General features: G+C 46.5%; 1 long non-coding RNA gene and 1 pseudogene across 1 annotated transcript in view; both read right to left on the bottom strand.

Moving 5' to 3' along the window:
• Nucleotides 1–13,569, bottom strand: part of LOC130017272 (uncharacterized) — a 546,772-nt gene that overhangs the window by 312,507 nt on the left and 220,696 nt on the right. The window lies entirely within an intron of this gene.
• Nucleotides 6,613–6,735, bottom strand: LOC130017275 (uncharacterized; annotated as a pseudogene).

Below are 13,569 nucleotides of genomic sequence, written 5' to 3'. Positions count from 1 at the left end.
CGGTTGATGTCAGCACCTAGCAAAGCTAAGAATCCTCTACTCCAAGAATCAGGTTTTGGAATTTCTCCCTGCCAATCCCAGCCCTCCACCTTTACAATCACATACTTGGTCCACTCCTGCTGGCATAATAATATTTATTCTGTATTCGTGAATCTTACCAACTCACTCGTACTTGCTGACCCCATTCCCAAATCAAAGTGCTGTAATACCAAATTCTGAAGTCGCGGTTTCAGTTCTGAAACTGAAGAGAACATGCAATTCACACATGTCACACATGTCACAATATGTAGCAAAATGATGCCATGTAGTTAAGAGTACATCTCTGTGGTTCTCAAAGTCCAAAGAGTCCCACACTAAACAAAAGATTCGGATAGTGGAAAACTGTGAGGATCTTGGCAATTCTACACTAGGTTATGTTTTTGTTTTTGAGCAGACCTGGTGATGTTCGGGGAACCAGGTTATTGAACAGATTATTGAACAGGTCACATTCAGGCACTGCAAGGCGCTCCCTGCTGTACTATCGTTTAGATCCAAACTATCAATGTTATGGTCTTATTTATTCGAAAGCCATGGAAGCAAATTACAGGATCATTCTGTGATTGACAGTCCAAGGAAATGAAGAGCAGCTTGAGTGCGGCACAGACCCAAGGATACAGGACACCAAGGCCCCGGCCTCAGTAGCATGTTTCACACATGCTCAGGGCACCCATACACTGCACAGGGCCTGATCCAGGAAGGGTCCTCAGACACTCACCCGCACACACGCCTCTCCTACCCGACCTCAAAACTCCTCCTTCAAGCCAGGAGATCACTGCAGGCTTCATTCCAGTGTGCCCTGTCGCAACAGAGACAGAGGCATGGATAAGTCACAGGGAAAAGGTGACAGGTAAATGCCCATGTTTTCTTGATATAAGTGGGCATTTATCTGAAAATCATGAACAGAATGTCCATTTCCAAAATTCCACATATTTCTAGTTATTCGAGAGGTAAGACCCAAGAAAATATCACAAATACTCTAGACCTGGCCTTGTGTATGGGAGATAGGGGGTTGATTAGCACAGTATGTTTTTGTTTTTTGTCTTGTTTTGGGTCTCACCTGGCAATGATCAGGGGAGACTCCTGACTCTGTATTCAGAAATCACTACTGCTGGTGCTCGGGTATGACATGGGTTGCCGGGAATTTAACCCACATGCACCGCTTGCAAGAAAATCACTTTCATCCCTGTACTATCTCTCTAGGTTCAGCAGCACATGGAGTTTCCTCAGCCCCTCATGAACTTTTCACGGATTTCAGTAAAACTAAGTGCATAATAAATCTGGAAATGGCCAAGGGTGACAAGATACCCTTATTTTTTAAGCTAAAAATGTATCCAGAAAGAGAGCACAGCAGGAGTTTCTCACGGACAATCCAGTTGTGATACCCGATATCTCCTAGGGTCCCTCATGCCAGCCAGGAGCGATCCCTGAGTGCAGAGTCCAGAAGCAAACCCTAAGTCCTGCTAAAGTCTCACAAGAACCATTAGAAGTAAATCAAAGCACTGAAATAGGGCAGCGTCTAATGAGTTGAGAGATGAAATATCAAATCTCCTGTGGTGGGAAAGAGATAGTACAGCAGATAAGACAGAAGTGCTGCACACACATGTGCGTTTGATCCCAGGCAGCCCATATGGTCTTGGAGCAAGGCCAGGTGTGGACCCTGAATACACAGGCAGGAATAATTCCTAATCCCTAAGGAAAAAAGAAAATGCAAAAACCGTCTGACTTGAGTGACTGATGCAAAAGTACTGGGGGTGAGGCGACGACAGTTTAACTTGCCAAGAGGTTTAAATATACGGTTCCATATGGCCCCTGAACACTCGTAGGCGTCATCCTTTAGCACAGAGCCAAGAGAACTGTGGACTGTGCCCCCCAAACAAAGGCAACAGCAAAACCAATTAAACACACAAAATTTCGTGTAGTACACAAAGTAAATTGTTGCACCAATGGATGGAACTATTTAAAGGGCCTGAGTGATAACTGGGCAGACAGGGATCTTCCCATGGACACAGTCGAAAACGGTTGATCTGAATCACCCCATAGGGTCCAGCTACCCCACAAGAGTAATTCCTGAAGACAAAGCTGAGAGTAAGCCCTGAGTATCCACAGGTGAACCCTAAAAAACACGAGGGAGGGAAGAGCTACTGCACGCCTGTCACAGAGCTACTGTTGGACACACAGCTTCCGCCCAACCCCAGGGAGCCAACGCAGGTCTGTTCAGACATGGTTGGCTCCACACTGCTCTCACTGACAGCCTGCAGATTCTGGTAGGTTTCCAGCATCACGTCCCTGTAGAGCTTCCGCTGAGAGGCCTCCAGGCATAACCATTCCTCTGGGGTGAAGTTCACAGCCACGTCGTGGAAGGTCACCGTGTCCTGAGTCAGCACACGAAGAGGGTGGGAGTCAGAATCCATCTTAGCCTCATTCACACTACTCTGAGGCCAGGTCCCAGGGTCCTATATTGTCGCGGGGCCTCTCCACTCCGAATAAACCAGCCTCCATGCTCACGCATGACTGATGGGCCCCAAAAATCACATAAGGCAACTGGATCTGCTAAAGTGGGACGACGTGATACAGAAGGTTCTTGGATGTATCTGCCTTTCCTGGTAACCCCCCGGCCAATTCGAGCACCACTGTTCCAGTGAGCACTGTAGAGAGGATCACCTGAACACAGACTTGTACGATCCAAAAGGCTATCCCTGGGTGTAGCAAAAACTACTGCATGCTCACCGCTGCACCCCCACAGCATATGACCACTAGGATTGAGAACTCAAGAGTCCATATAGACAACTACTCAGAACAGTGCATGGCATGTCTGCCTGTAGGAACTCACTGCACTGGACCACCCCACATCCCGCTCAAAGAAGTTAGAAGTTTCTTGACCCCAACATCTCTACTGGCCGCAGAGATCCTTGGCTTTCTCCTTGGGATCAGCACATGCCCAGAAATCCACACACAAGATTATGTGAACTTAAGACTATATGACCGAGCAGGTAGTCTCTCCAACGCAGGAAGGACAAAACAGGAGAAAATCAAGTCTGGAGGCCCAAGTCACTGTAGTTGCCAGGGCGCAAACGGGGCCAACACACCCCAGGGTGCTCTGACGCCAGTCAGTTTTGAATCCAGAGCACAGAGTCAAGAGGACAGCTGATGACAAAAACGATGCAAAAGAAGCCGAAGCAGCAGTTTGGCGTAACAGGACAGCTATTCCAGGGACAGCATGTAGGACTGGCGATCCCCAACATCCCATATGGTCCACAAGCACTGCCAGGGGCAATGCCAGAGTGCAGCACAAGAAATGATTGCAAGAATCCTTGCTCTGCCACCCCAAAGAAAACAGAAAACCCAAGATGAAACCTTTGGACCTCCAGCATCCCATTCGTCACCTAGACCTTTCAGGAATGAACATTGAGCACTGAGCTTTGAGTACTCCTCATGCACCACTGGGTCGGCCCCAAGGCCAAATAAAACAAAACAAACATACACAAAAGCAGCTTCAAACAGCAGAAAGGGACGGTCCGATCAGAATTCTCATCTTGGAATCCGTCCAAAAGAAACTCCAAACAGATGGTCCAGGAAGCCTGGGCACTCCTGGTACTACCTCATGTCATTCTATCCCTCTACTCCTACCTGGGGATGGTTTAGGAGAAGCCGCGTCACCATCTTCTCCTGTCACTGATGTTCTGAGGATCAGCACGAGGCTCCCTGCAAAGACCTGGAGAAGTAGGAACATTGAGCACCAGACAGGAGCACCTCCTCCCACTCCTGAGCTCAGACCAGCCACACCCTCTGGCACAGCCTCACAATTCTACCTCTGGGAGACAATGGCAGAAGCTCCTGTCTCCGCTGGGGATGCAAATTTTGTTGGCATCTGTGCTGTACTTCAGGAGAGGAGCCTGGGCCCAGGCTAAAGGGGAAGAAAAGACAGCCTTCTCTGATCCCCAGATTCCTCTCTGGCTCCCACAGGAAAGTCCCTGTAGGCCCTTTCAGGGGCCGACTCTCAGCCCAGGATCTCCCGAATACTAGCGCCCCCCTGCAGCTGGCAGCAGTGCTGTCCCTTGGGAACCGTAGCCTGGAATGTGTCTACACCATGTGACTTAGAGTGAACAAATCTTCGACGCTCTCTTGCAGGGTAGACAAGGACATGAACCTGGGCACTCCGTTCTGGGGACCTCAGTATTTACCACAATGGCAGGTGTTGTCTGCTCAGGGAGAGATGAAGAGTCAGAGGTGCTTTGCAGCTTGATGTGAGGGACCTGAAATTCATGAACCAGAAAAAGATACACTGGTATTGTGGTTAGAAGGCAATAATGTGAACTGGGTGCTTGACTAGATGAACCAACTAATCCTCTGTATCCGATATGGCCCCAAGCAGCACCAGGGATAATACCTGAGCTTAGAGACTCGAGTAACTCATGAGCATCTCCGTGTATGTGCTCTCTCTCCCCCTAAAATATAAAGAACCAAAAATAGCCCCCAAAATACATTTTCATTGGCAAACCTCTGCCACCTGCAGGCCCCCTTCCCCCCCATATACCCCGCATGATCGCGTCTATCACGGGAGAAAATGAAGATAACCAGCAACAGGTCTCCTGCCATTAGGTGGAGGGGCTGAAGCTCTGCACCTCAAATCTCAGGATTCTACAGAAGTGAGCTTAGGGCCGATGGTTCTAACATGGGACTGCTGGGACGATTGGAATAGCCAAGCCTTCGGATGATTCCCGCATTCACCCACTGTTGCCCCATCCTGGAGCTGGAGACGATCATGGCAAAAGGGGCATGCCAGAATCACGAACTCACAACTGTCACACCTGAACCCTGAGACAGCCCCCACTGCACCCCCAAAGCTCTGTGTCGCCCTAAAGCCTCCATCACACCTCACGATCCACCTGTATGTTGGCGAACAAGTGAAAAACCAGCGCAAAAGTGCCCCCCAATTTGGCTCGGCCCCTCGGCTCAGAGTGTGGAAATGGGAAGGTGCAGTGTGCTCACAGGAGGTTGTTCGAATCCTGCAACTAAATCCTTCTTCAGAGTCCCCCTTCCAGGTAAGGTAAAGGTAAAGGTAAAGGCCCTCCCGTTGATCGTCGATTTGCTCGAGCGGGCTCAGTAACGTCTCCATTGGAGACTTTGTTGTTACTGTGTCTGGCATATCGAATACTCTCGGTAGCTTGCTGGGCTCTCCAAGAGGGGCGGAGGAATCGAACTCGGGTCGGCCATGTTGGCCGCTTGTAAGGCGAACGCCCTACTGCTGTGCTATCGCTCCAGCCCATGGGGAGCAAATTTACTTGTCCTTTGCCAAGTGAGCAAGAGCCCCAGTGTCTGAGTGAGGGATGGAAAATGAACCATGACATTTATGACATCACTTATGACATCACTTCCGCTTCCATTAGGTACTGTAAAGAGCCAGAGTCTAGGCACGGAGAACCTTTTTGCCACCCAGGTGAATCTGTGCTGCACGTAGGATGGACTCGAATAGAGGAGTGGAGAGGCAAATGCTGGACTGGTCGGTCACACACTGGGGGACTGGGGGTAAGGAGAAGTCGCCTGATCGTGCATTTTCACCTAACATCGAATCAATGATATCTAAACACAGACTGTTACCCTGACTCTTCTCAAATGATCTTTGCGCTCAGAGACAAGAGTAAACACTGAGCACTGTAGGCTGTGGTGAAAAATATAACAAGAAAAAAGGCAAATTCTACCGAACGGGGGGGGGGGGGAATGATGTACAGAGACAAATTCGAGAATGAAACATTAAAAGAGTCAAATTTCTGGTCCTTAAAAATCCCCTATTCTTGGGGCTGGAGAGACAGCACAGCGGATAGGGCGTATGACTTGCACACGGCCAACCTGGGTTCGATTCCCCGCATCCCATATCATCTCCTGAGCATTGCCAGGAGTAACTCCTGAGTGCAAAGCCAGGAGGAAACCCTGTGCATCGCCAAGTGTGACCCAAAAAAGAAAAAATAATCCCATATTTTTGATCTAGCCGTGCTACAGAAAGTCACAGTTTCTCCTGAATCCCTGTTGTTCTTTCACCATTGTGCATATATATGTGTATATATAAGTGTGACTTTGTTTGATTTTTGTTTCAAGGCCACAACCGGCAGATTCAGGGCTTACTCCTAGCTCTACACGCAGGAGTCACTCTGGAACAGACCATATGGGATGCAGGGCATAGAACCTGGGTCGATTGCTTGGACGGTTCCTTACCCACTGTACTATGGCTCCGGGTCTAAGTAAACGTGCTCCTAGCACACCCAGTGGGATTCCTGAGCAAATGTCCTTACTCCTGGAAAACCAAAACTTTCTTGCTTAAAAAAAAACAAAATCCTTTATCCTGGTTGGACTCTAGTTCTAAACAATTTAGGTTTAACATTGGTTCATCATTTCTCCTCTGGTACAAGGAGCTGAGGCTTTCTGAGTAACACCCATCCCAATCACACCCATTTCCTTAGTATTCATTTTTAATTCCCTGTGCTCTGCTTCCCCTATACATTATTCACCCATTCTCCCTAATTACAACCTTGAATTGTAAAGTCAGATTATCCAGAAATCTCTGATTTTGTATTTGTAAATAAAATGTTGACTTTCTCTTTCCTTTATATCCTCTACAGTTTGCGTGTCATCCTTGCGCAGGGGCCATGCTAATCTTCTCTGTATCGTTCCAATTTTAGTATATGTGCTACCGGAGAGCCCGGCAAGCTACCGAGAGTACTCGATATGCCAGACACAGTAACAACAAAGTCTCCAATGGAGACGTTACTGGGCCCGCTCGAGCAAATCGACGATCAACGGGAGGGCCTTTACCTTTACCTTTACCTTTACCTCTACAGTTTACTTTATAAAAATATCCTTTTTTTTCCTGAACAAGGACCAGTGCAGTCCCAAGTTGGGAAGATTGTGCTGGGAGGATAGGGATGGCCATGCCCCAGCCCTCAGCTTTGTCTAGACAAAGGAAGGCAATATTATGCTTTTGTAACTTCAGAGTTAATTAACTGCAGATACTATATACTCCTGGGCATTGTCTTGTTTATGAGACTTAAGCATCATCTGCCCTTTGTTCTTAGCACCCCAAAAGCAAGAGACTGAATGGACCCAGGAGAGCTGTGAGCTACCCAGGCATCGAAAAGGGACAGGTAAGAGGGGTGACTGATCATTTACGCAGATAAACATTTGGCAGAGTAAATTCTCATGGGGAGATTTACCCAAGGAGACACTCTGTCTCCCAGGGATATCTACGTTGCTTTTATCTTTTCCTCTAGTTGTATAAGTTATCAAAACTTGTAGTTGTTTGGATAAACACAGTAAGAGACAAATATCCCAACACTTAGTTCTCTGGGCTTTGACAGCAAATAAGGCTTTTTTTCTTTTTGCTTTTTAGGGTCACACCCGGTGATACAAGGGAATACTCCTGGCTCTGCGCTCAGAAGTTACTCCTGGCATTGCAGAAGGGACCATATGTGATGCTGGGAATCGAACCCAGGTTGGCCATGTGCAAGCCAAACACCCTACGCACTGTGCTATCTCTCCAGCCCCCCAGAGCATATAAGGCTTTTAACACTTAATTCTCTGGGCTCTGAGAGCAAGCAAGGCTTTTACTGTAAATCCCAGACTAAGTCTTCAGGCCAGTTCACCTTCTCCTTCCCCATGGGGATCCTGTCTCTAATGCTGTAACTGTTTGCATCAAGACCATGCACACGTGCTTTCTAGAATGTTCCATTTCGAAGCTGGGGTAGTTTTCCCACTTGCCCCTGGTCCATACAAGTTCCACGGCAGAACATCCCTTTTGGGGTGTTAGGAACTACAGTAACTGAAGCCCGAGTCAAGTAATTATGACCAAGCAATTATGCCCAGGAGTAGATATACTTGAGTCCATCTACTCCGAAATACTAGGAGTATAAGCATTGATGGTGAAAACATAAAAATGCTATAGGGGAAACAGGGAAGCAGGTACAAATACACAGCCACTTGAACTACAAAGCAGTACAAATACAAAGTTGAGAATAACCAGAAAGTTATGGTACATAAGTAATCAAGACTGGCCTGGGGAACTGAGACAACACGAAGAAAAATACAAAGGAAATGTTAAAGATAAACTTTAACTAAATTAGGGATGTTAGCAAGGACATGATAAGCTTCTCTGGGAGGAGCAAAAGGGGCAATTCACAGATGAAGCCTAAGACACTTTGGGTTAATATCCAGCAGATCACCAACAGCCTGATCCCTGTTTCCTTCTTTGATCCTCTGTTACCCTTCACCAGCCAGGGTGGGGAGACCAATCACAGCCACCAAAGGCATGCAGCGCATGTCTAGACATTATTTGAACACAACTCTCAGTGTAATAGCCGGGTTTTGCCTAATCAGGGAGAGATGAAGAGTCGGGGTGCAATTTTCAAATTGATTTTAGGATAAAGAAATTCTACGTTAGAAAAAACAAAAATGTGGAGTCAGAGACATTAAGCTGGGAGGGGCGCTTCCCATGCTGACCCTGATTGATATTCAGCATCTCACATGACACCTAAAGAACTTAAAAAAAAAGAGAATTCCAGAGTGCTGCTCCTTAAGGAAGCCCCGAGATTACATATTTGTGCCCAAAATACAATCAAAAATAGTCCCAAAGTAAATTTTCAGTTGCAAACCGCAACCACCCCTAGAACCCCACCCAAGGGATGGTCTGGAATTCAAGGCTACTAATGAATAGTGACTGAGGGCTACAGTGTCATTTGCAATTAGGGAGCTGCCCCTCAAAAATGAACAGTCCTTTTATAGTTTTGGAGGCACCACCGGCGATATGGACGAGAAATGTCTAACTGTGCTCAGGCACCCGTCCTGGTCGAACTTGGAGATCGATCTTGGGTGGGCCAGATGCAAAGCAAACGCCCTAACCGCTGTGCTATCTCTCAGGTCCTCTAAGTGAACCTGCAGCTTCTACAGCAGTGAGGTTGGGGCCAAAGCTTCCAAAACAGGGCCCAGCGCAGTCCCGAACTGGGAGGGTAGGAACGGCACAGCGCCCCCCCCCACCCACTCGGCCCCACGCCCACCTGCCGCCGTCCCACGGCCTAACTGCAGGGGATCCCCAGAACCACGCACTCACACCCGCAACCCCTGCGCCCCAGCAAAGCCCCCACTGCAATGACCAAAGCTCCGAGTCCCCCACAAAACCCCAGCGGGCCAGGCCGCAGGAACCGCCTGGATATCAGTTGAAAAAGCTTAAAAGTGTCCTTAGAGCTGGGTTGGCTCCGCCCCTCAGTGCAGAAACTGGGAGGCGCGGTGCGGGGTGCTCAAGGGAGGCCGCTAGTGTCCTGCCATGAAACCAGCCTTCACAGACCCCTTCCACTACGGACAGACAGCCTCTTCTCCCTTCACCTGCTTAACAAATGGACGCCTGATCCAGCATCTTGCACGCAAACATGTAAATGCCCTGCTGTGACGTCACTTCCGCTTCTGCAAGCAGCCTTAAAGGGCCAGACACCAGCTGCACAGAGAACAACTAGGAAAATGCAGGTAAATGTGTAAGGCTGGTTGGCTGGAGCGAAAGCACAGTGGATAGGGTGTTTGCCTTGTAAGCAGCTGACTCAGGTTCAATCATCTGGATTCTATATGGTCCCATTTTGGTGTATAAGAGATTGTTAGGATTTTACTGCTTCCAAAGTGTAAGTCTCAAAACGTTTACCCTCAATGTTTGTGTAAATCAAAGGGAAAACTGAATACAATGAGTGCAGATATGCTACAGCGAATGAAGTGCTTCCTTGCATGAGGCTCTACCTGGACACAAATTATGGACAGCACTGCGGGATGTGACTCCCAGAACATAACACAGAAGGGCCTGAAGAATAGAGGTCTGCCCTCTATACAATGTCAAAAAAGGCTAACCACAGCATCCTGGTTGATCTATGCAATGATCTATGCAAAGCAGGGCCTCTGAGCCAAGTCAGAGTCACAGCAAAGAATGAAACCATGGTGAGTCGTGACAGTACCCAGCAAAATGCAATGTTTGTACCTATTTACTTCTTATTTAATTCCTTCCACCTTGCTTTATCACTAAGAAACATCATTTACCAGTTAAGATACTGGGAAGTCCACATGCCAGGACCTTGTCATAACCATGGTGCAGGGGATAATCAGCAAGTACCTTTCACTTACGGTACTAGTATCACAGGAAGCTTTCACAAATAACAGGATTATTTCCTTCCTTACTGTACTTTTGTATCTATCCCCCACCTACTTGTTGAAACTAAAATTGTTTTACCTAAGGGCCCTGTTCTGACGCCGGCCATTGTTATCATGGAAGTGATTGATCCAACATAACTTTTATATTTACTAAAGCTTGAGGGAACATGAAAGTTTTCCTATATTCCTTACCTACAGGATTTCCTCCAGGATTGTCTTTAAAGTTGCAGGTGAGAATAATTCACTTTCCACGTTCTTACATAAATATATATATTCTTACATATATAAATATGTATATTTATATATAGCTTCTCCCCAGTGTGAATTCTCCTATGCATAAGGCCCAAGGATCCAGGAAAGTCCTTCCCACACTCCTGGCAGATGTAATTTTTCACTGCAAAATGACTTTTCATATGCGCAGTAAGGGCTGGAGAAAAACTGAACACCTTTCCACATTCCTTACACTTATGAGATTTCTCTCCACTGTGAATTTTCCTGTTCAGAAAGCTATGCCAATTGCATCAAAATCTTCCTGCAGTCATTTCATATATAAGGCCTCAATCCAGGATAAATTTTTCTCACACAGAAAAGCTTGAGGATTGAGTAAAAAGCTTCCCACACCCCTACATATGTCTTCTTCGAGAGTGAATTTTCCTATGTTTAATAAGGAGTTAGGGGAAAGTGAAGGCTTTGCAAAAGTCATAACAAACATAAGGTTTGTCTCCTATATGAAAATTTCAGTGTCACAAAAGGATTGTGAAATAAGCAAAGGCCTTGCCACACTCCTTACATATATACATGGATTCACTGCAATGTGCGTTTTCTTATGGACAAAAAAGTTTGAATAGTAAGTGAAGACCCTACGACAGTAGTGACACGAACAGTGTTTCATTCACCTGTATGAACATTCCTATGCTCAGAAAGACCTGAGATGAAAGGCCTTTCCACCAACCTCACATATATAAGGGTTTTCTGCAAAACAGAATTTATGAAAACTAAGACTTCAGGAAGAAGCAAAGGCCTTCCTACATTGCTCCCAAATATAAGTTATCTCTCCAGTGTTCCAGTGTGAGTTTTTCTGTGTACTAAGGCTTGTGGAATAAGCAAAGACTTTCACTCTGTATATGCATATGGTTTCTTTCCAGTGTGACTTTTTCCGTGCATACTAAGATGTATGAGACAGAGAAAGGCCACAGCACATTCCTTACATGCATACGGACTCTCCAGTATGAAATCTCCTATGTATAAAGTATGAGGATCCATCAAAGGCCTTCCCACATTCCTTAAACAGTTTCTCTCCTGTGTGGATGTTCACATTGTCCCACTGGGGTCATGCTGGACTCAAAAGTTTGTCCTCAGTGCTTACATTTCTGGGAATTCTGTCCAATATGGGCTTCTATGGGAAAGTGATGGTGCTGAGGACATGGGAAGATTGATCTTCTGATCACCCTCAGAACACATACCACCTGTCTCGGCATCCCTGTGGGGATGAGGGCCAAATTGCTCACTTGAGCCTTTATCACAGTGTGCAGGAAGAGACATTCCAAAAGGGCTGGCTACTGCCATGTAGAAGAACAGAGGATTGCACTCATTAGTCTATTAGTCTGGAGCGATAGCACAGCAGTAGGGCGTTCACCTTACAAGCGGCCAACATGGCCGACCCAAGTTTGATTCCTCCGCCCCTCTCGGAGAGCCCGGCAAGCTACCGAGAGTATTCGATATGCCAGACACAGTAACAACAAAGTCTCCAATGGAGACGTTACTGGGCCCGCTCGAGCAAATCGACGATCAACGGGAGGGCCTTTACCTAGTCTATGCCATGAGAGTTTTCATGTCAAAAGAAATTAAGCTCTGTAGGTAGGTAGCTGGTAGGGTACAGGACAATGAGTTTCTTGGGGAAATAATAAATCCAGATGGGGATGAAAGCAGTGACGGCGAAGCCAACCCTGGGGATTCAGAGAGGAACTGGCTTAGCAGAAACCCAGAGAGTTGGAGACATGGAAGAGGAACAAAGGCTGGTAAGATCGTCAGAGAGCAAGGTCTGGCCAACACTCTACCCCTTGACAACACGCGAGCAGTGGACTCTCAGCTTCAAAGAAAACCCCAGGAGGCAGTTTCAGAAACATGATTTCAAACTGAGAGTATCAGGCTAGTAGAGTGTGTTGCATGCAGTCAATCTAGGTACAATGTCCAGAATTCCAAAGGGTCCCCTGAGCACGATCTGACTAATAGATGGATGGAATTTTCCTTTATCCAATCATAAATGTTTCATTTTTAACCTCTATTATTAGTAAAATAACATGGGTGGGATCCAGGAATGTGACCATCCTTGTGAGAAATCACAGGTAAACGGAATGGTCTCATGGGATGTGGAGAGCTTGGGACCTGACCCATATTCCCACTTATAAAAGATTTCATCAAGGCGCCCCTTCTATCCTTTCATACAACATTCTGTGCACAGTTACATGTATCTAAACTCTCCAACTGAGACCAGAGCAACTGTAGATCTGGGTAGGGTGTTGTTTGCACATGGCCAACCTAGGTTCAATTCCCAGAATCCTGTAGTTTCCAGGAACATCATCAGAAATAATACCTGAGTGCAGAGCCAAGAGAAACCATTGAGGATCACCAGGTATTGTAGTATAATAGTGGTCTGCCCTTGCTCCCTGGCAGGTGAGATCTTATGTTTCTTGATTGCCCATAACCTTTCAATTACCTTTGTCAACTGATCAGACTTTGACTTGTAAATATTGTCGTTCTCTTCTCCTTAATGTCTTTTGCATGGTTAGCTATTTCAGAGCAATTGCTTTTTGTATGGATACAGGAAGACAGTTACAAAGAAAAGCCTGAGCTTTACAGTTGATGGTCTCCAGATAATATTACCTCCTGGACATCTGCTCTCTTGACTGAAGCCTCAGCTGCCCTTACTTCCTCAATCTCATAAAGAAGGGTCCGATGAGGGACTAGATGGACCCAGGGCAAGTGGTGAGCTAGCTACGCTGGGATCAAAATGGGCCTGGTCAAAGTACCATAATGCTTATATATAAGAGCCTGGTCATGGACAAATTTTGTCATGAATCAAAAAGTAATAACTAGACTTGGACGCTGCTGGGATTGGGAGTGATTGATCCGGCCTGAGTCTGAATCTGTGGTGAGAAGTCCCCAGGAGATTCACCAACAAGTTTAAAAGTGTCTATTACTATGTTCATACAGAATGGTAATCATTAGGACTAAATATGTCAATTAATTTGCTGGTCCAAGGAGAGTAGTAACACACCTTTAGGGCTGCTTTTTCTTTATGGGCTGCAGGTAAATGGGAAGTCTAGAAAATCATTTTTCATTGCGCTTCCCGTGGGGAGG

The sequence above is a fragment of the Sorex fumeus genome, unplaced genomic scaffold, assembly GCF_029834395.1.
Source record: "Sorex fumeus unplaced genomic scaffold, SorFum_2.1 ptg000184l, whole genome shotgun sequence".
NCBI lineage: Eukaryota > Metazoa > Chordata > Mammalia > Eulipotyphla > Soricidae > Sorex > Sorex fumeus.
The sequence above is the reverse complement of the archived record's forward strand: the minus strand, read 5'-3'. Positions and strand labels throughout refer to the sequence as shown.